Source organism: Aquarana catesbeiana, linkage group LG10 (assembly GCF_042186555.1).
Source record: "Aquarana catesbeiana isolate 2022-GZ linkage group LG10, ASM4218655v1, whole genome shotgun sequence".
Lineage (NCBI taxonomy): Eukaryota > Metazoa > Chordata > Amphibia > Anura > Ranidae > Aquarana > Aquarana catesbeiana.
Genome location: NC_133333.1, coordinates 77,099,413 through 77,123,425, shown reverse-complemented (window position 1 = coordinate 77,123,425; position 24,013 = coordinate 77,099,413). Strand labels below are relative to the sequence as shown.

General features: G+C 46.6%; 1 protein-coding gene across 8 annotated transcripts in view; it reads right to left on the bottom strand.

The window, feature by feature from the left end:
* Positions 1-24,013, bottom strand: part of PPFIA3 (PTPRF interacting protein alpha 3) — a 715,578-nt gene that overhangs the window by 637,601 nt on the left and 53,964 nt on the right. The gene's annotated exons all lie outside the window — the stretch shown is intronic.

Genomic DNA, 24,013 nt, shown 5'->3' with positions numbered 1-24,013 from the left:
CAGGCTTTTCTTGACTTGAAGGCCTGGGAGAAATGAAAAGGACTCTTAGCCTCAGGAGTAGTTCTGTTTCCCCAGAAGGAAATTTTGCCTTCTTTTTCTGGGCAAAAGAGTACTGTACTCTTTATCACAGTGCCTCTTCCTCACAGTGACCTTCTTAAAGCGGACATTCAGTCATTTTTTCCATCTATTAAATCCTCTGCCCTTGTTGTTTTAACTTTGGATAGTAAAACATTTTTTTTCTGCCAGTAAATACCTTATACAGCCCACTTCCTGTTTCTTGTCTGGTAAAAAAAACTTAGGCTTATGACATCATGCACATCTCTCTCTCTCTCACTCTCGTTTGCCAGGAAGATAGGGGGGATGAGTCCTAAGAGGGCCAATGAAAGCTGCAGAGCTGGAGGTTTGCCTCTGTGTGTCTGTGTAAATCCTGGAAGTGAACAGGCAGCAGCTTCTGCTGCCTACAGTTAAAATGGCTGCAGCCAGACTTAGTGGAGGGAGATTTCTGCAGCATATTTGGCAAGTACAGAATCACAGTATATATAAAATAATATGCAAAGTGGTTGGAGGTAAGCTTCAGATTGGCAAAGATGTTTTTATTACAAATTATGTGAGCGGACTGCAGATCCTCTTTAAAGTATACGTAAACCCTTACCTTGTAAGACAACCAGTTTAATTTAAAAGGGAAATGCTGTTCTTAGCTGCATAAGGGACTTGGAGAGCTGAGGGTAGAGACTGCGATGGGACCCGTCAGCAGAAGGCAGAAAAACAGCAGTATAATCTTTCCAGTAAAGAGTTGGGGGGCGCATGTAAGCACAAGTCTGACTATTGGATTGCTCCCACCCAAGTAGAATGCAAAGAAGAACACAGACCATGCTGGGAAGGATGTGCTTCTATGCCTATTGTGGTTAGTTTGAAACAGGAAAGCAGGGGGACAGGCAGAATCGCCAGGAATTTTACACAAAAGGAGCAATGCAAAGAGAAGTGGGTTACTTTTTCATATAAGTACAGAGTACACACATATAAGAAATATGAAATATGAAGTTAACATACACTTTTAAAGTTAATAAAGTTGTCCAGGGATTCGCCAATAAGGTGTTCCCCATCAAAGGGCATATGCAATAGGTATTTCTTGCACTGATGCTCTGTAGGCCATTTGGAGTGGGTTCTCTGCATGTGTACCAAAAGGAGGCCCATTTAGGATATTTAGTATAAAATATGAGCTCCAGCTGCTGGAGGACAGAAGAGTCAGTTGTGATAAATCCATGATCTCGGGACATAACCCTGGACCGGACCTCTAAAGGTCTGCCAGATAGACATGGTCACAGTGACAGATTGCAGGGCAAAACCTACAAGGGAGAAGGCGGCCTTGGAAAGGGCTTCATTCCTTTTAACTACCAGGACCTTAAACATGGGTATGTCCTCAACTGAAACAAGAAATGTCTAGGTCCACAAAGGGGATGGTCTACTATTTCAGGAACCCCTACTCCATAGAGTAATTCTCCGGATTAGGCCGATCACTATACAAGACTGGTCGCAATAGGGACTGCAGTATAACCCAATTGTCTCTGAATCCTCTGTGATGAAAGAGGAAGGAATTTGCTTTTAGTACTGTGATCCTACCTCAAAGAACATCAATGCAACAACTGGGGACTACTTGGCAACCAAGAACTACTGAAACAATAAACATCCTAGTAAGGGTTATACAGTATTACCTTGGATTACGAGCAAAATCAGTTCCAGAAGAATGCTTGTAACTCAAAGCACTCGTATATGAATGCGAGTTTCCCCATAGGAACCAATGGAAATTCAGATAATTTGTTCCAGTGTCACTGCTGGTGTATGCAGTACCGCATGTGGCCAGAGGCGGGGAGGTGCCGGAGACACTCGGAAACTGAATGTTTCTGAGTGCCTCTGAGCGTCACCGGTGCCCCTGCACCTCTGGCCACATGCAGTACTGCACAACCCAGAGGCTTGAATCCTGCTCGTGTTTGAAGGAAGAAAAATGCTGACTATGTAGTCAAATTCCTCCATCCCAAAATCACTCATCCATGTCTTTATGAACCTTGCTTTGTGCACTGATGCGCAGTCTTTGGGGAACAAGAAGGGGCCATCCCCGAACTGTTACCACAAAGTTGGAAGCATGAAATTGTTCAAAATGTCTTGGTATGCTGATGCCTAAAGAGTTCCCTTCACTGGAACTAATGGGCCAAGCCCAACCCCTGAAAAACAACCCCGCACCATAATCCCCCATCCACCAAATGATTTGGACCAGTGCACAAAACAAGATCCATAAAGACATGGATGAGCGAGTTTGGGGTGGAAGAACTTGACTCACCTCCACAGTCCTGACCTCTACCCGACAGAACACATTTGGAATGAATTTGAGCAAAGACTGTGAGCCAGGCCTTCTCATCCAACATCAGTGCCTGACCTCACAAATGCGCTTCTGGAAGAATGGTCAAACACTCCCAAAGACACACTCCTAAACTATCTGGACAGCCTTCCGAGAAGAGTTGAAGCTGTTATAGCTGCAAAGGGTGGGGCAACTTAATATTGAACCATACGGACTAAGACTGGGATGCCATTAAAGTTCATGTGCGTGTAAATGCAAGTGTCCCAATACTTTTGACAATATAGGAATGAATATATGAATATATATATATATATATATATATATATATATATATATATATATATATATATATATATATATATATATATATATATATATATATATACACACACACACACACACACACACACACACACACACACAGTTGTGCTCATAAGTTTACATACCCTGGCAGACTTGATGATTTCTTGGTCATTTTTCAGAGAATATGGTAACACAAAAACTTTTCGTTCACTCATAGTTGGTGTTTGGCTGAAGCCATTTATTATCAATGTGTTTACTCTTTTTAAATTGTAATGACAACACAAACTACCCAAATGACCCCAATCAAAAGTTTACACACCCGGGTGATTTTGGCCTGATAACATGCACACAAGTTGACACAAAGGGATTTGAATGGCTATTAAAGGTAACCATCCCCACCTGTGATCTGTTTGCTTGTAATTAGTGTGTGTGTATAAGGCTGGGTTCACACTGGTGCGACACGACAGCCGTCCTACTTTGGATCCGACTTTGCCCTGCGACATGAAGCCGGCATGTGTCCGACTTTCAATGAACGGGGATCCGACTTGGATCCCCGCCAATGCCGGCACTGTGTTTGGTATGAATCTTTAGGGGGGAACTCCGCGCCAAATTTTAAATAAAAAACCGGCATGGGTTCCCCCTCCAGAGGCATACCAGGCCCTTGGGTCTGGTATGGACCTTGAGGGGAACCCCCTACGCCGAAAAAAACGGCGTGGGGGGTCGCCCCCAATCCATACCAGACCCTTATCCGAGCACGCAGCCCGGCCGGACAGGAATGGGGGTGGGGACGAGCGAGCGCCCCCCCCCCTCCTGAACCGTACCAGGCCGCATGCCCTCAACATGGGGGGTGGTGCCTTGGGGGAGGGGGGCGCGCTGCGGCCCCCCCACCCCAAAGCACCTTGTCCCCATGTCGATGAGGACAAGGGCCTCTTCCCGACAACCCTGGCCGTTGGTTGTCGGGGTCTGCGGGCGGGGGGCTTATCGGAATCCGGGAGCCCCCTTTAATAAGGGAGCCCCCAGATCCCGGCCCCCCACCCTATGTGAATGAGTATGGGGTACAGCGTACCCCTACCCATTCACCTAGGAAAAAAGTGTCAATTTAAAAAAAAACACTACACAGATTTTTAAAGCATTTTATTAGACAGCTCCGGGGGTCTTCTTCCGACTTCGGGGGTCTCTCCGGTTCTTCTCCACGCTCTCCGGATCTTCTGCCGGGCTCCTCCGCTCTCTTCTGCTCTTTTGCCGCTCTTTTGCTAAAGCGGAGGAGCCCGGTCTTCAATCTTCTGCCTTCTGCCTTCTGCCCTCTTCTCCTGATGTTGACACGACGCTCTCCGGGGCTAGAATGCTCTCTGTGCGCTCTGCTCTGACTTATATAGGCGGTGACCCCGCCCCCTTATGCCGTCACAGTCCCTGGGCATGCTGGGACTGTGACGTTTTAGGGGGCGTGGTCATCACCCGATGACCACGCCCCCTAAAACGTCACAGTCCCAGCATGCCCAGGGACTGTGACGGCATAAGGGGGCGGGGTCACCGCCTATATAAGTCAGAGCAGAGCGCACAGAGAGCATTCTAGCCCCGGAGAGCGTCGTGTCAACATCAGGAGAAGAGGGCAGAAGGCAGAAGATTGAAGACCGGGCTCCTCCGCTTTAGCAAAAGAGCGGCAAAAGAGCAGAAGAGAGCGGAGGAGCCCGGCAGAAGATCCGGAGAGCGTGGAGAAGAACCGGAGAGACCCCCGAAGTCGGAAGAAGACCCCCGGAGCTGTCTAATAAAATGCTTTAAAAATCTGTGTAGTGTTTTTTTTTTAAATTGACACTTTTTTCCTAGGTGAATGGGTAGGGGTACGCTGTACCCCATACTCATTCACATAGGGTGGGGGGCCGGGATCTGGGGGCTCCCTTATTAAAGGGGGCTCCCGGATTCCGATAAGCCCCCCGCCCGCAGACCCCGACAACCAACGGCCAGGGTTGTCGGGAAGAGGCCCTTGTCCTCATCGACATGGGGACAAGGTGCTTTGGGGTGGGGGGCCGCAGCGCGCCCCCTCCCCCAAAGCACCAACCCCCCATGTTGAGGGCATGCGGCCTGGTACGGCTCAGGAGGGGGGGGGGGCGCTCGCTCGTCCCCACCCCCATTCCTGTCCGGCCGGGCTGCGTGCTCGGATAAGGGTCTGGTATGGATTGGGGGGGACCCCCACGCCGTTTTTATCGGCGTAGGGGCTTCCCCTCAAGGTCCATACCAGACCCAAGGGCCTGGTATGCTCTTGGAGGGGGAACCCATGCCGGTTTTTTATTTAAAATTTGGCGCGGAGTTCCCCCTCAAGAACATCTGAGCACAAGTCGCGTGCCAAAGTCGGATCATGCAAGACGGCAATCCGACTTTGATCCGACTTCAATGATAGTCAATAGACTGAAGTAGGATCAAAGTCGGACCAAAGTAGTACAGGGAGCATTTCTAAAGTCGGAACGACTTGTGTCGGACCAGTTAGGACGGCTCCCATAGGGAAACATTAAATTTCACACGTCATGCGACATGAGCTCCCAATGTCGGAGCGTTTGTCGGACCAGTGTGAACCCAGCCTAAAAGGTCAATGAGTTTCTGAACTCCTGACAGACCCTTGCATCTTTCATCCAGTGCTGCACTGATGTTTCTGGATTCTGAGTCATGGGGGAAGCAAAAGAATTGTCAAAGAAACTGCAGAAAAAGCTAGTTGAAATGTATAAAACAGGAAAGAGGTATAAAAAGATATCCAAGGAATTGAGAATGCCAATCAGCAGTGTTCAAACTCTAATCACGAAGTGGAAAATGAGGGGTTCTGTTGAAACCAAACCATGGTCAGGTAGACCAACTAAAATTTCAGCCACAACTGCCAGGAAAATTGTTCGGGATGCAAAGAAAAACCCACAAATAACTTCAGGAGAAATACAGGACTCTCTGAAAACATGAGTCACCAGAAGAAAGCCATTACTACGCAAATGCCACAAAGTATTCCACTTACAATACGCCAAACACCACAGAGACAAGCCTCAAACCTTCTGGCACAAAGTCATTTGGAGTGATGAGACCAAAATTGAGCTTTTTAGCCACAACCATAAACACTACATTTGGAAAGGAGTCAACAAGGCCTATGATGAAAGGTACACCATTCCAACTGTAAAACACAGAGGTGGATTGCTGATGTTTTGGGGATGTGTGAGCTACAAAGGCACAGGAAATTTGGTCAAAATTGATGGCAAGTGGAATGCAGTATGTTATCAAAAATTACTGGAGGAACATTTGCATTCATCAGCCAGGAAGCTGCGCATGGGACATACCTGGACATTCCAACATGACAATGATCCAAATCACAAGGCCAAGTCGACCTGTCATTGGCTACAGCAGAATAAAGTAAAGGTTCTGGAGTGGCCATCTCAGTCTCCTGACCTCAATATCCTTGAGCCACTCTGGGGAGATCTCAAACGTGGCACGTTCATTCAAGACAGCCCAAGAATTTACAGGAACTGGAGGCTTTTTACTAAGAGGAATGGGCAGCTTTACCATCTGAGAAGATAAAGAGCCTCATCCACAAATACCACAAAAGACTTCAAGCTGTCATTGATGTTAAAGGGGGCAATACATGGCATTCAGAACTGGGGTATGTAAACTTTTGATCAGGGTCATTTGGGTAGTTTCTGTTGCCATTATGATTTAAAAAGAGTAAACACAGTTGATTGATAATAAATTGCTTCAGCGAAAAACACACCCCATGAGTCAAAGAAAAGTTTTTGTGTTATCATTCATATTCTCTGAAAAATGGCCAAGAAATCCTAAATTCTGCCAGGGTATGTAAACTTATGAGCACAACTGTATATATATAAAATATATATAATCAGCCTTCAAAAATTCCACTCGCCTGCTTGCAATTCTGCGAGTGGATTTTGAGGGCTGGCGAGGAAAGGCTGCCTGGGAGCGGGGGGGGGGGGTTGGGGGGGACGAGCACCGTCGGCAGGTGGGTTGTATGGGAGTCCTTCTCCCAGTGCTCGCAGAGGGGAAGAGAGGAGAGCAGGCGGCCGGATCATCAGAGCGTGAGGAACATCACTAGCAGCTTTCATGTCAATGAGTGTTCTCTGCACTCACACACAGCCCCGCCCCCTGGTCCCGGGACTTTGATAGACAGATCACCCGTCCAATCCTGGGACGAGTGGCGTGTAGCAAGGTTCCCCGGCCAGGGGGCGGGGCTGTATGTGACGCCAAGCGGCGGGAACACACTGCTATTGATGTTCCTCGGTGCTCTGATCAGCCGGCAATCCTCTCCTCTGTTCCCTTGCATGGTGGACAAAGGGAAGCTGCATGGTGGACACAGGTAGGCTGCATGGTGGACACAGGTAGGCTGCATGGTGGACACAGGTAGGCTGCATGGTGGACACAGGTAGGCAGCATGGTGGACACAGGTAGGCAGCATGGTGGACACAGGTAGGCAGCATGGTGGACACAGGTAGGCAGCATGGTGGACACAGGTAGGCAGCATGGTGGACACAGGTAGGCAGCATGGTGGACACAGGTAGGCCTGGCTCAGGACTTGAAATTTTGAGCCCTTATATATATATATATATATATATATATATATATATAATATCTTAAAAAGTGATCAATCCTGATGTACTAACGGCCTAATTTTTTAAAGCCAGAAAATGCCAGGACAGTACACATATCTCCCAAATGACCCCTTTTTAGAAAGTAGACAGTTCAAGGTATTTTGTAAGAGGCATGGCAAATGTTTTTAAGCACTAACTTTTTGTCACAATTTTTTGGAAAATTAATAAATTAAATAAAATAGTTTTTTCACAATTTTTATTTTTACATACTGTTACCAATGCAGTACAGCATTATCATATAACTGGTGTGTAAGTGATCAGGGACTCAGACTCGTAACAGTAACGTAAAAAAAAAAAAAACATGATTTCCCTGTTGTAAGCAACCATTTTTTCTGAATTCTGTCATTTGACATCTACGCAGAACGGCAAATATCCCACCTGGCTGGCATTTTACTAGACAGGGCAGGAAGGTGTTTAAATTATTTGGACTCTTGGATGTTTGTTTGGTACTTTTACTGGATTGTATGCGTGTGGATTCTCAACTCTGGGTCCTAACCCTTTTTCCTGAGTGCGGTCCTGTTTTGTTGCGTGATTGCTGCTGAACCAAAGCCACACTGGCCCAGTACCCAATTTAAGTGAACATTTGAAAATTTTTATCCAAGCCCTGTTGGTTCTTGTGTTTAGAGATTACAGCACGACAGCCAAGTACCTTTAGCTTGAGAAACTTTTTTTAAAGGCACTTATTTTGCTTCTTGTATTTCCTCACCAGAATGACAGTCCTGGCAATTACTACCTCACCCTGATTTCACGCAGAGGCAAATGAGGGGGCGACTCCTTGCCTCACCAAGAGTTCCTCCCATAGAACATGTGAAAATGCCAAACTTTCACAATACTCCCCTTATACTACCAAGCAGGTAATATTGTAACAACAATGTATGTATGTATCTATTTCTACTTGGCAGGAAAAGTGGAGAAACAGGATAAGATGTACAGAACACAAATTATTTTCAGATTAATTATATGTCTAGAAAATATTTTTTTTGTTAATTTACTGTTTCATTTGTGCGCATTTATCATTCAGTAAACGTTAAATTATACATGAATTCTGTATTTTGATATTTTAGTGAACAGTTGATGCAGGGCAAAAGTTTATTTTTTATTGTATGCTGCCAAATATCAAAAGTTGAAATGATGATTTCCATCTCACAAGTCCATGCAAAGTTTTCTGTAATCAACTGCAGTCAGTGTCTCTACCAAGCTCCTCACATGCAGGGTGGACTGGTCTGGTCTGCTTCCTGCAGTCAGATTCAAATTTCCAGGCAGGCCTCAATCTGGCAAGTGAGAGAACTTCAGAGCGCACTGGGCCCGATTTATTATTATTCACAGTAGACATGTGCCTAAAGGTGCCAGTCTGGCAGGGGCATTTTAAATCACCAAGGCCAACTGTCCTGCCAATTTCACAACCATGCCAGAAATCCTCCCACATTCTCCTCACTATGCCTGAAGACCCACTTTCTCACCACCTCATCTGCCTTGCAGCCCCTCACTGCCACACATTGCTCTCACCTCCATCACTGCTCTCACCACCTTCTTTTGCCCCCAAGCCAGCTTTCTGCCACCACTCCTTCCCTTTCATCACCAGTTCTGACACTTCAGTGTATCATCACCACAGCCACTACTTTCCCCCATCCCCTCAGTACTACACCTGCCACCCTACTTCGCCTCTATTTACCTCCCTTTACCACTGCACCCAACATGCCTATTCACCTACATCCCTACTACTATGTCTGTCACCCCCCGCCCCATATTCCCTGATCAAGGTCACCCTTACCATGCTGCCCCATATCCACCCCAGAGCCCTCTCCTATCGCCACTGCAAAGTCATCGCCCGTTCTATGGCTGTGCGAAAGTCTTTCCCTCCCATTGCTGCTTTAAAGTCCCAAAGTCACAAGTGGATAGCTTTAAAAACGGACGGACCCATTTCGCTCTCCATTGCTATAATGCCCCGTACACACGGTCGGACATTGATCGGACATTCCGACAACAAAATCCTAGGATTTGTTTGTTGACTCAAACTTGTCTTGCATACACACGGTCACACAAAGTTGTCGGAAAATCCGATCGTTCTGAACGCGGTGACGTAAAACACGTACATTGGGACTATAAACGGGGCAGTAGCCAATAGCTTTCATCTCTTTATTTATTCTGAGCATGCGTGGCACTTTGTGCGTCGGATTTGTGTACACACGATCGAAAATTCCGACAACGGATTTTGTTGTAGGAAAATTTTATAGCCTGCTCTCAAACTTTGTGTGTCGGAAAATCCGATGGAAAATGTGTGATGGAGCCTACACACGGTCGGAATTTCCGACAACAAGGTCCTATCACACATTTTCCGTCGGAAAAACCCTAGTTAGACTTACCGGTAACGGTATTTCTACGAGTCTTTCAGGACAACACCCGGAGAGAGCGCAGCTCCACCCACTTTTCCCAGGAAACACTGCAGTCAGTTTTTTCTTTAAAGTCCGGACACTTCCACCATGGCCTCAGTTGTTCATAGAGTACCTCCAGCCATGCTGAAATTAGATAAGCAGAACATAGCAATAACATCACATCTTTATAAACCAATTAGGGCGGGTCATCGGTGCTGTCCTGAAAGACTCGTAGAAATACCGTTACCGGTAAGTCTAACTAGGGTTTTTCTCCCCTCGTCTTTCAGGACAGCACCTGGAGATGATAAAAGAGTACTTACTCTAGGGTGGGACCACCGCCTGCAGGACCTTCCTGCCAAACGATTGATCCGCTGCTGATAGCAAGTCCAACCTGTAGTGGCGGGTGAAGGTGGAGAAGCTTGTCCACGTGGCCGCTTTACAGATCCGACCTGGAGAAGCCCCTGCTCTTTCCGCCCAGGACGTTGCTACTGCCCTTGTTGAATGGGCCATTACCCCTGTGGGAGGATCAGCCCCTGAAGCTCTGTAGGCTTCACTGATCGCCATTCTTAGCCATCTGCCTATAGTGCTTTTAGAAGCACAATGACCCTTGCGTGATCCAGAAAAAAGAATTAAAAAGAGAATTTGTCTTCCTAAACTCGCTCGTAATCTCTAAATAATGGAGTAAACATCTTCTCACATCCAGGGTATGAAAAGCCTCCTCCTTAGAGTTGGATGGTGTAGGACAAAAAGTAGGTAAAACTATCTCTTGTGCCAAAGGTTGCCACTTTTGGCAAGAAACCCGGGTCAGTTTTCAGCACTACCCGGTCTGGAAATATCAAACAAAAGGGTTCTATTATAGATAGAGCTTGCAACTCACTTATTCTTCTGGCCGAGGTAATTGCTACCAAAAGAACTAGCTTAAGCGTCCATACTTTTAAAGTCGCTTCCTGTGGGGGCTCAAAAGGTGTTCTGATCAACCCTTGTAGCACCAGAGATAAATCCCACTTAGGAAAAGATTTGAAAGGTATCGGCCTAAGCCTGGCCAATGCCTGGCCAATGCCTTGAAGAATCTAACTATAAATGGTTCCTGAGATAACTTTCTCTCGTGAAACACTGACAAGGCAGCTACCTGGACTTTCAGGGTACTGGCTGCCAGCCCCATCTCCATACCCTCATTGAGAAACTCTAATACCGAGGGCAATTCCTGTGGTGAACATTTTTTAGTCATGCACCAGGAATTAAACCGTTTCCATGTCTTAAAATAAATACCCCTGGTAACCTTCTTTCGGCTACTTATCAGGGTTGACACCAGCTTATCTGAGAAGCCCCTTCTTTTTAGAAGCTGCTCCTCAGTATCCAACCTGTCAGCCTGAGCTGGTTGATATTTGGATGCTGAAGGGGTCCCTGGGATAATAGATCCTTTCGAAGTGGGAGAACCCAATGTGGTTCCACTGCCATCCTCTGTATGGTTGCAAACCAGGGCCTCTTGGGCCAAAAAGGAGCCACTAGGATCATCCTTGTGGACTCTCGTTGTAGCTTTTTCAACACCAAAGGGATCATTTGAAAGGGGGGAAAGGCGTAGCACAAGTGGAAGTTCCATGGTTGTGCCAGCGCATCCAATCCTTTCGCCTGATCTTGCCTGTTTAGTGAGTAATAGGCCTTCACCTTTGAATTCTTGTGGGATGCGAACAGGTCTATCTGAGGAGTTCCCCATTTCTCTGTTAATTCCTGGAATACCTCATTGTTCAGACTCCACTCTGCCTCTAGTATCCTTTCTCTGCTTAGAAAGTCTGCTACTAGATTCAGCTCTCCTTTTAGGTGTACAGCTGTTAGGGACTTTACGTTGTCTTCCGCCCAGGATAGCATCTGAACTGACAAGGCTAGCAAGACCTTGCTTCTCGTGCCCCCCTGTCTTGTCACATATGCCACTGCTGTGGCATTGTCTGATAGCACCTGAACATGGTGACCCCGGACTATTTTCTCGAAAGCCCATAGTCCTAGGAGAATAGCCCTTAGCTCCCTCCAATTGGAGGATCTCCTGGCCTCCCTGTTTGTCCAATTCCCCTGAGCCATCTGTCCTTCCAGGTGGGCGCCCCAACCCCAGGAACTCGCATCTGTTGTTAATCTCCTCTCCTGGGGAAAACACCAGAGCAGGCCCTTGTCCAGATTGGAGTGACTCCTCCACCACCAGAGCTTCCTCTGAACTCGGGGGGATATTGTTATAATTTTTTCTAGGGACTCTCCATAGGACCAATTTTTCAAAATTGTCTGTTGAAGTTCCCTTGCGTGCAAACATGCCCACTGTACTGCCGGTATTGCTGCAGTAAGGAGCCCCAAAACAGACATCGCTGCCCTGATAGAAATTGGCAGGTTTGTCTGGGCCTTTTTTACCGCGTTCTGAAGTTTTACTATCTTTTCCTATGGGAGGTAGATCTTCTCCTGTATGGAATCGATAGTGTAACCTAGAAAGGTTATTGCCTGTGATGGGATCATGTTCGATTTTTCCTTGTTTATTAACCACCCCAGGCTCTCCAAATGACTCCTTGTCCTTTGTAGATCCCTCTCTAATATGTGCCTTGTTTTGGCAAATATTAGCAGATCGTCTAGATATGGGACAATCGAGATTCCCTCTATTCTGAGAGGGGCTAAGGCCTCTGCCAGAATCTTTGTGAATATCCTCGGAGAGGATGACAGCCCGAAAGGAAGAGCTCTGAATTGCAGATGAATGACAGACCCCTCTATCCTGGTTGCAAATCTGAGGTGTTTTTGTGATGCTGGGGCTATAGGCCAATGTTTCTCAACTCCAGTCCTCAAGGCGCACCAACAGGTCATGTTTTCAGGATTTCCACTATTTTGCACAGGTGATTTGATCAGTTTCACTGCCTTAGTAATTACTAAAGCTGTTTAATCTGAAGGAAATCCTGAAAACATGACCTGTTGGTGCGCCTTGAGGACTGGAGTTGAGAAACACTGCTATAGGCACATGGAGATATGCATCTCTCAGGTCTATGGATACCATAAAGCAGTTTAGGGTCAGGAGACCCTTTACCGAAAAGATCGTATCCATCTTGAATTTCTTGTACCTGACCGCTCTGTCGAGAATCTTCAGATTCCGGATTAATCTGAACTTGCCTGAAGGCTTCTTCACCAGAAAGATGTGCGAATAGCACCCCTGTTCCACTTCTTTGGGGGGAACATTTACTACCACCTTCTGCTGAATTAACTCCTGAAGAATTGCCGACATCGCTGTAAGCTTTTCTGGGTCTCTGGGAGCCTGAGTTATATAAAACCGAACCGGAGGATGTTGGGCAAACTCCAGTCCGTAACCCTCCCTTATGGTTTTTAGGATAAACGGACTGTCTGTTATCCTCTGCCACTGTGGGAAGGTGGTCTGTAACCTTGCTCCTACAGACGGGGGACAGTCACCGGCTCTTTGTATTTGGGGAAGGGGGGCGAAAGAGTACCCCTGACTTGCCCCTGCCTCTCTGAGACCTCCAAGGTCTTTTATATCCTGTCTCCTTTGAGTCTGAGGTTTTCCGAAAAAGGACATAAATTCTTGTTGCCCTGAGGAACCACCTTTTTCTTAATGGGAAAGGCCTTCTTCTTGTCGGCCGTTCTCTCAAGAATGGTTTCAAGACCTGGGCCAAAAACCAAATCCCCTTCAAAGGGTAAACCACATAACTTGGTCTTAGAGGCTGTATCCCCGGTCCAAGTCTTGACCCAAAGAGCTCTGCGCGTTGAATTGATTAGAGCAGATGATCTGGCCGACATCCTAATTGATTCCGCCGAAGCATCTGCTATATAACCAACTGCTTTCATAAGCACTGGTAATGTCTCCAAAAGATCCTTACGAGGTGTACCTGCCTCGATATGAGCTTTCAGTTGTTCTAACCAGTGCTCCAGATTTCTGGCTACCACTGTTGATGCCATAGCTGGTTTTAGATTTGCTAGGGTGGAATCCCAAGCTTTCTTCAGCAGGGAGTCAGCCCTCTTGTCCATGGGATCCTTGAGGATACTCATGCCCTCGAACGCAAGGTCAGTGTTTCTTGACACCTGAGAGAAGGCCGCATCCAGTCTAGGCTTTTTGTTCCAGACCTTTGTGCTATCTTCCTCAAATGGAAACCTGCGTTTGAGGGATCTAGAAGAGAAGGGGGCCTTCTCTGGGTCCTTCCATTCTCTTTTAATTGTTTCTGACAGAAACTTGTGCACCGGAAACATCCTGTGTTTCACTTCACCCATGCCTTGAAACATTTTGTCGTGTAACGACAGCAGGGCTTTGTCCTCTGTAATATTTAGAGTAGTGTGGATAGTTTTTAGCAGATCATCCACCTCCTCTAGAGACAATTTATATCGAGAAGAAGAAGAAGAAGATTCTTTCTCTTCCTCTGCTTCTTCCTCCGATTCCGTAGCCACGCTACGATTTTCCTCCTCCGAGTCACTGTCACCCCTATATGCAGAAACAGAAGACTGGGAACAAAGTACTGAGCTGCCTGCGGCTGGACGTTTGTCCAGGTAAGATTTAAATGACTCAAAAGTATCCGCCAAATCCTTCCTAAATGAGCTCAGTAAATCCTGCTGAACCACCGGTGCACTAGGAGTGGTTTCCTCCTTCACCAAGTCTGCAATACATCCTTTGCATAACACTTTTGCCCAAGACTCTTTAAGCACATTTTTACAAGATGGGCATTTCCTCTTAACAGAAAAAGACGAATGTTTGGTCTTTTCTTTTGCCTTCTGAAATACACAAACAGAAAAAACCTATCAACAAACCGCATGCTGAAAAAGACTGGAAGAGCTAACACTTTAACCCCCCTCCTTCACTCAGCCAGTAAATCCCCCCACAGATTTACTTCACAATCTTAAAATACATTTACTTCCTGCTTCAATACACATGAAGAATGCTGCAGGCTCTTTAAAACTTTTACCAAAGAGGGAACTAAAACATGCCCATAGCGTAAGTTACAGAGACACACTGTCCCCGCTTACCTGGGCCTGGCTGACTTGTGTGGCTCCTGCTCCTGCCACCACCGATTGTTCCTCCTCCATACTGTCTGGATTTGCAATGGCGTTTGGTGCTTGCTTTTTAAAGTTTCCCGGTCCACTCGCCGCTGCGAGGGCCGGAAATGACGTCAGCCGGAAGTGACCTACCCTCCCCTCCTGCGTTCCAGCGGCCGGAACCGGAAGCCGCGTCGCGCCGCTAGAGGTCCCGCCCCCGGCCGCAGTGACGCGCTCGCCACCAGAACCCAGAAGGCTGAGCTTTGGGGATGCAGAGGAGACGCCGCTCCTCCCAAGCTAGCCGCCGGTCTAAAGGAGCAGGGACCCTCAGCAGCCTGATCCTCGCCGGGTATGAAGAGGGGAGGATGCCGGAGCAACCCCCGCACGTGAAGGGAGGAAGCTGGGCTGGCCTGTAAAACAGAAAGAACACAAATACCGGTATGCCCCAAACTCTCTCCACCTGGAGACAGCGCAGCACACCCCTGGTTCCCTGCAGCGCTTCCACCATGGCGGAGGAAACACTACAACTGAGGCCATGGTGGAAGTGTCCGGGCTTTAAAGAAAAAACTGACTGCAGTGTTTCCTGGGAAAAGTGGGTGGAGCTGCGCTCTCTCCAGGTGCTGTCCTGAAAGACGAGGGGAGAAAATCCGACCGTGTGTACGGGGCATAACAGTTTCCCTTCCAAAGCTTAAGAATGGATTTGTGTTTGTATACAAATCCATTCATAACACTGCTGTCAAGTATGTACACTGGTGGATCACTAGTGTCCTTATTTGACTTGCTCTGATTAATAGGAACAGCTTTAGTTTATCTTCAAACCTATTCATACATTTTAAATCAGCTTGAAGGTAATCAACTCCATACATATGAATGAGAGCAGATGAAATGGGAACAATGGTGAATCAACAATGTGCTTGCTTTCAGACTTGGTAATATTAAATATATTTGTTGCGAACACAAACCAACTCTTAAACATTATGTTCTTTTCAATTTTTTTGGTATACTATAATGTTAGAAGAGATAGAGATTTTTTTCTAATGAGTAACAAAATACAGATTTTTATGTTTATATCTTGGTCATATATTATTTATCCTGAAAGATGGTGATCATTAATCATGTAAGTATAATGTAATAGGAAAAAAAAAGGGATTATACTTTGTTGCAAGTTCATAGTACATACCAAGTTTTTTTTTTACCTGTTCTGAAATGGGCAAACTTTTGCAAGTATAAACATATCTGACAGATCATTAATACAAGTCTCCATCTTTCTTTGGGAAAGGCAGCCACAATGTCCTGCAAACACTCTTGCAATGAGCAGGGACACATTCTTAGTATCCAGCTATCCCAGGAGGCAGCAATGTGGTGCTGACACCACCTGTGCCTCCCAAAGAACATCCAAAGCCGGAGCAGAGGTAAATTTGGACTTGCCTGTAAAATCCAATCCTTATGCCGCGTACACACGAGCAGACTTTTCAACCGGACTGGTCCGACGGTCTATCCGGCGGACTTCTGACGGACTTTCCGAACAAACGGACTTGCCTACATACAATCACACCAAAGTCCGAAGGGATTCGTACATGATGACGTATGACTGGACTAAAATAGGGAAGTTTATAGCCAGTAGCCAATAGTTGCCCTAGCGTTGGTTTTCGGCCGTCGGACTAGCATACAGATGAGCGGACTTTGATAGGAACTGGGTCCGGCGGAGTTCTGACGTAAAGATTTGAAACATGTTCCAAATCTAAAGTCCGTCAGATTTTCGGCCGAAAAAGTCCGCTGCAGGTCCGATGAAGCCCACACATGGTCAAATTGTCCGCCGGACTAGGTCCGTCGGACCAGTCCGGTCGAAAAGTCCACTCGTGTGTACGCGGCATTAGAATACATCACAAGACAGGGGAGAGTTATATTCTTATCAACCCCAGGTGATTGAACACTGGAAAATAGCAAAGCTTGACTCAGGCCTGCATAACCCCACCCACTCCCACTTTTTCCTCGGTTTGATCAGCAAACAATATCAAAGTGAAGCGGGGAGGTACCTGTGTCCTGCGACCTACTCCAAGAAAAGGATTTAAAAAAGTAAATAACATTTTTTCTTAATCGTACATCTCACCACAAAAGAGAGTTGATTCTAGGCCCCTTTAACACAATCGGCCTGCTCGGATCCACCTGTCCGATTTTCAGCGGGCCACCCATTGACTTCTATGGGCAGGCAGATGTCAGTGGAGATGTGTCCGCTGACACCAGCCTGCCATCCTACCCGACAAGATCCGCTCAAAACAGACGGATGGCGATACGTTCACCATCCATCCAGCAGATTGGATGGGATCAGATGAAAACGGACAGGGAGTCCATTTTCATCCGATCTTCCCATAGAGAACAGCGGGGCTCAGACAGGTCCGTCTCTGCACAGTAAGCAGCGACAGAACTGTCATCCACCTGCTCAGTGGGGATCAACGGAGCGATCCCCTGCTGAGTTAGCGGAGTCCGTCCTAAGGATCCGCCCCGTGTGAACCCAGCCTTAGACCACTGGAACATTCAAAAGCAATAACACAAGGGGTGGGCAACAGCAAATGACAAATAACAGACCCACCAATGTGAAAATGTGAGCCACCCCTTGTACAAAGGTTCTGACCAAGGAATAGAAAGTTAGCAGTCTTTGAAAAAGCACCAAGACAGAAACTTGACCTTTAATATTTCATAGGGCCAAGGTCTTGTTCAGTTCTGAACATGAAATCTTTCCAGGGATTAAGCTTCCCTTTTTCACACCAAGCAAAGTAAGCTGTCCATATGTGATGGTAAACCCTACGAGATGAGGGCTTTCAGTCCTTCAGCTAGATGGGAAAAACAAGGTCTGAAAGACCCTTGTCCCTCAGGGCTTTTTTGCATACATATCTCACATATCTTATAGACACTTGTCCTGTCCCACATCGGGGGCATTTTTATAGCCCACCCCTCCCTGGGACATACCTCTCCACTTGGTTGTAACATTCCCCTCTTACCCTTTTGGCCCCTTACAGATTGGTGCATACCTAGGATTACTCTTCTCTACGGTGGCTCTGTGGCGCCCTTTGCTGGGGAGCTCTCTCTCAGGCCGCCCCGCCGGGTTTGGGTGTCACGGACCTGACGTGGACTGGAGGCGAGCGGTCTGCTGAAGTCCAGTGGTGTGTCTTTTATCCCCCCAAACACCCCCCCCCCTTCCTTTTGAGTGCTTCTATGGATACAATGCAGTAATACATGTCTTCCAAGCAACACAATATGGTCAGTACCTCAAATGTTTCTTACCATGTACATATATTACACTTTTGTAGTAGTATAGCTACACTCTCCTATGATGTTACCGATCTTGTTGTATACACATTACTGTATAGTTTGTTCATTACTGTCTTTTTGATTTATAGACATACCTCTGTGTTTGCTGCTTGCTGATCCCTATCAGACATCCCTGAGGAAGAGTTTATCTCGAAACGCGTCGGGTACTCTGTGTGTGTGTTCCATACACACCTGGAGTCCTATGATTGTGGATCTTCTGCATGTTGTATTGCCATGTTTCATGTTTGTAACTTGTATCCTGTACTTTATGCCAACTCATCTGTTGTACCCTAAATTTACCCGAATCCTTACCTTAATAAACACCTAAACTTTTGCAATAAAACCTATACCTACTATACTCCTTATTATACTCTATTACTCATGAGTAGGTGTCCCCTTTAAAGTCCTGTAAGAGGATCAAATTTCCATTTCTCCCCTCAGGGCTTAAAATGGTAGCATACACTGCATGGACACTTGTACCTATAGGAAAGCGTATACTAAAGTTACCTATAGGTACAAGGAACATCTGCTAAACATGCACCGTTTAGTAGATGTTCAGTTTTTCTGTAGCCAGGAACATCACCAGCGCATGCACTCTAAAGGGACAGCATACTCATGCCGTCCCTTTAGAGATCTGTGCCGCATGTGTGACTCCTGTGCGCCTGCATGGGAGTGACATCATCACGGCTCGGCCATTTAGATTGCTGGAACCTCAGAACCCAGAAGGAAGGCCAGGTGAAGATGAAAGCCCTGTCAGTGACAGCATGCTGCTGGAGGGTTTCATTTTAAGGTAAGTCTTTCATATTGTGCTAGCATGCTATGGACACTCACATTGTCCAGAAAAGACAACATATAAAAAGTGCAGAGCGTCAGCACGAGGGAACCAGGTCTGAGCAGCGGCCGCTGCAAACAGCCTCCTCCATGGGGAGAAGTGGAGGGAGTCAGGAAGACGCCGGGGGAACCTCTCGGTGACAGGAGCTGTCAGAGCACTGTCTAGTCTGGAGTTGAACTGGCCAATCGGAACACACTTCAGAGGCAGAGCAACGCCTCCCTTATCAGCCAGAGATGTAAAACCTCACTACTTGTAAAGTGTCACTTCCAGGTCCTGATGTCATTTTCCTATCAGTATGACTGGAGATTAAGCTAATGAAGTGCGATCTGAACTCTGGACAGGTGAGACATTAGACTCTTGATGTCTCATTAAAGAGAACCTTTTTGAATGTGTGCACTGTAATATTTTTCTTCATTAAAGAGAACCTGTCACTAAAAAACGCATCACATACATGATGAAAAAAAAAAAAAAGTTTAGTTGAGAGCCTCACTCACACACATATAGGAATATAAATGTATGTGCCAACTTCACTACACTTCACTTGCCAGGGATCAACAGGACATCGACATGCTTTTCCTATTCCTCTTTGCACATTGGATTGGGTGTTGCAATTAGGTGTAATTCCTACATCAGCCATCCAACTAGTCCATTACATTGTTCCTATGGACACTTTCTATCCAGACCTTATCACCTGATATGTGGCAGGTCCTACGCTACAAATCTATTGTGTTCCGGTGTCCTGTATACAATCTTTTTAGATAAACATTAAAATTCCTGCCTGGTCCTCATCTTTGCCCCCTGCAGCTGCTCACTGTACCCTGGGCTTGCGGTGCGGCTCTAGGGGCTCTCTGTGCCTATCCCTGGTGACTTACAGATTGTATAGTAGCGATATAGGTATAAACATCTGTCCCTGAAGAAGCCACATCTGGCGAAACATGTAGGACTTTCAAATACCTGTCTACGGAACTGGCCGCTACACTCTCTTGGCCGATTCCCGTAAAACGTTGCTACAAATGTTTTTAAATGTCCGAATTGTCTTGCACACCCTGTTTATGTGAATTTCATTTTTTCGTTTTTAACAATTCTGCTAATAAAATGTTCATGTTTTTTACCTAAGTATAATTGTGTATTTTTGGCACCGCTATAATCCTCGCACCCCTCTCTCCTTTACATGATTCTCTAAATATTGGGATGAGATGCCGTATCACATTGAGGACTACCCAACCACTCCTTCTTTGTTGATGACGAAATGTGTTTTTTTTTAATTTGGGGGATATTTATTATAGCAAAAAGTAGAAAATATATATTTTTTGTTTATAGCGCAAAAAATAAAAACTGCAGAGGTGATCAAATACCACCAAAAGAAAGCTCTATTTGTGGGGGAAAAAAAGGACGCAATTTTCATTTGGGTACAGCATTGCATGACTGCGCAATTGTTAGTTAAAGCGATGCAATGCCAAATTGTAAAAAGTGCTCTGGTCAGGAAGGGGGTAAAATCTTCCAGGGCTGAAGTGGTTAAACAAAGAAGTTGTCAGACAAATCTGATTTCTTTTTATGAGGAGGTGAACAAAACCTTGGACAGAGGGGTGGCTGTGGACATAGTAAACGAATAAGAGGGGAAAGATTAGCTAAACTGAATTTATTCTCTCTTGAGAAGAGGAGATTAAAAGGGAGATATGATCAACATGTTTCAATACATAAGTGGTCCATATATGCGGAATAGACCCCCTCAAGAGCTGGTTCTGGCTAGCTCGGTAGATTGTTTTAAAAAGGCCTGGATTTTTTCCTAAATGCACATAATGGGCTCCATTCACAAAAGCATCTTGCATGCTGTATTTAAGTGTCCGGACACATTTTCCCTAAATATTGCTCGCAATCCTGAAATTGTCAATTCACTATAATGTTTTGCGGTATTTACCGCAACTCGCTCAAAACTGTCAGTAAATACTGCATGAAAAGGGGTTAAAGTCAATTCACAGAAGGAAATAAATAATGAAATGCATGCAGTAATTAAGTAGAGGACCAGGTAGGCGGTATTTAAGGAATGTAAAAATAAAATAGGCAATTTTGAGTTTATCTCCGCCTTTTTGGATCAGGTCTCTTAACAGTAATGCATAGAAACCTAAATATGGAAATCATTGCGGCAGGGTTGTCTTTAACATGGGGCAAAAGGGGAGGCTGCTTTAGTCACTGTCGTTGTGGGGCTCAAAGCAGCTGCCCCTTGAGCCCACACTGCCCGAAAATTGGGGGCCCCATGATGGCCCTGAGCGAAGATGTAGAGAGGTCATAGTGTAGGAGGTATCAGGGGCATAGAGGGGTCACAGTGTAGGGGGTATCAGGGATGTAAAGAGGTCACAGTGCAGGGGGGCATGATGGATATAGAGAGGTCACAGTGTAGGAGGTATAAGGGATGTAGAGAGGTCACAGTGTAGGTGGTATAAGGGATGTAGAGAGGTCACAGTGTAGGGGGTATCGGGGATGTAGAGAGGTCACAGTGTAGGGGGGTATCGGGGATGTAGAGAGGTTACAGTGTAGGGGGTATCAGAGATGTAGAGAGGTATCAGGGGCATAGAGGGGTCACAGTGTGTGTGTGTGGGGGGGGGGGGTTTGTAGCAGGTAGCAGGGATGTAGAGAAGTCACAGTGTAGGGCAGGGGTGGCAACCTTTGAGAGGTGGAGATCTACCTGAACAGCACGAAAGAGATCAAAGATCACTGGGCTTTGGCGCACTTTGTTTTTTTTTTTAGAAATTAACTAGCAAGGCATAACTAAATAGTAATTAAAACTTAGAAAAATATAATAAAACATAAAATAAAATAAAAATGTCACTGTAAAAATCAGTGTCAGTCAACAGGGCAGTGGATAGTGTGTGTCTGGTGTCAGCAGAGCAGTGGATGGTGTCAGCAGAGCAGTGGACGGTATCGGTAAGGCAGTGGATGGTGTCAGCAGGGCAAAGGACAGTTTCAGTAGTTTTTTTTTGGTTTTACCTTAAAACATTTTATTTAACAACATTATTTTTTTCCCCCCATCCCCCATAGCAGTGTCTCCCCCCCCACAGCAGTGTGCTCTCCCCCCCTTCCCCCCCAGCAGTGTCCTCTCCCCCCCCACCCCAACAGTGTCCCCAGCCCATTTTTGTGGTGCCGACAGCTGCCCTTGGACATCCCTGGGCAGTGGGGAACAGCAGTAGGAAGAGCTCAGGGCACCTGTAGAGCAACGGGTGTACAAGTGGAAGAGCAGCCGCGTCGGCTCTGTGCTCCAGAGGAACGTGCACACCCCTCGTCCTCTGCGTACTGGGAGATACCACCAGAGGAGCATCCTAAGGCATCTGGAGTGTCAGAGGGGGTTGCAGTAGCCTGTGGATAGGTAACCAGAGGGCAGAAAATGCTGAGAATATGTGGGCAGAAGTGAAGCTCGTCAACTACAGGGTTTGGTTCTAGCACTATCTTAGACACGTCCCACCATATTAACAAGCAGGTGACTGGTTGCTAGGACCGCCCTGTCTCCTAGCAACCAATGACCTGCCCGTTATCCTAAAAAGTTAACTTGGCCACATCCTGCCCCCCATTCTGAGCTGCACTGCTTCCCGCCCTCCTCTCTGCCATGGAGATAAGAGCGGCAGAGGGTGCAGGGGAAGGAGCAGCACGCAAGCTGGGGTTGGCAAACCAGGGACATATTCCTGATGTACCCGTCACCTGCTGGCGGTTGACAGGTAGATGGCGGTCGACGGGTTGCCGACCCTCCCATGTAGGGGGTATCAGGGATGTAGAGAGGTCACACTGCAGGGGGTATCAGCGATGTAGAAAGGTCACAGTGTAGGGGGTATCAGGGATGTAGAGAGGTAACAGTGTAGGGGGTATCGGGGATGTAGAGAGGTAACAGTGTAGGGGGTATCAGGGATGTAGAGAGGTCACAGTGCAGGGGGTATCAGCGATGTAGAAAGGTCATAGTGTAGGGTATATCAGGGATGTAAAGAGGTCACAGTGGAGGGGGTATGAGGGATGTAGAGGGGTCACAGTGTAGGGGGTATGAGGGATGTGGAGAGGTCACAGTGTAGGGGGTATTAGGGATGTAGAGAGGTCACAGTGTAGGGGGTATCAGGGATGTAGAGAGGTCACAATATAGGGGGTATAAGGGATGTAGCAAGGTCACAATGCAGGGGGTTTTAGGGATGTAGAGAGGTCACAGTGTAAAAGGTATCAGAGGCATAGAGGGGTCACAATGTAGGGGGTATCAGTGATGTAGAGAGGTCATAGTGTAGGGGGTATCAGGGATGTAGAGATGTCACAGTGTAGGAGGTATCAGGGGAGTAGAGGAGTCACAGTTCAAAGGGGTATCAGGGATGTAGAGAGGTCACCGTGCAGGGTGTATCGGGATGTAGAGAGGTAACAGTGTAGGGTGTATCGGGGATGTAGAGAGGTAACAGTGTAGGGGGTATCGTAGATGTAGAGAGGTCACAATGTAGGGGGTATTGGGGATGTAGAGAAGTCACAATGTAGGGGGTATCGGGGATGTAGAGAGGTCACAGTGTAGGGGGTTTCAGGGATGTAGAGAGGTCACAGTATAGGAGGTATCAGGGGCGTAGGGGGATCACAGTGCAGTGGGGTATCAAAGATATAGAGTGGTCATAGTACAGGGGGTATCAGGGATGTAGAGAGGTCACAGTGCAGGAGGTATCAGGGATGTAGAGATGTGACAATGCAGGGGGTATCAGGGATGTAGAAAGGCCACAGTGTAGGGGGTATCAGGGATGTAGAGGAGGTCACAGTGTAGAGGGTAACGGGGATGTAGTGGGGTCACAGTACGATGGGTATCTTCTGGAGTGCATATGATAACAGTGCTGGGATATCTATGGTGCAGAGAGGGATCGGAGTGCTGGGGGGATCCCTGGGGTGTACAGTGATGGGGGTTTCTGGGGGTTTATGGGAGTGACAGGGCAGGGGTGCAGAGTGGCCACAGTGCTGGAGGATATTGGGTCACAGTGTTGGGGTGTAGAGGGGCAGAAGTGCTGGTGCAATATCTAGGGTGTAGAGGGTTCACAGTATTGGGATGTAAACAGGTCAAAGTGCTGGGGAGATATCGGTCATATTTTTATTGTTGTCTGTGCCCACATTAGGGATATTAACCCTCTCTATATTTGTTCTGTTTACCATTATCATTAAAAGTAAAAAGAAAAGAAAATCCAAATTTTGGGTTGTCCCCAGAAAAGTAATAGAGGGGAAATCT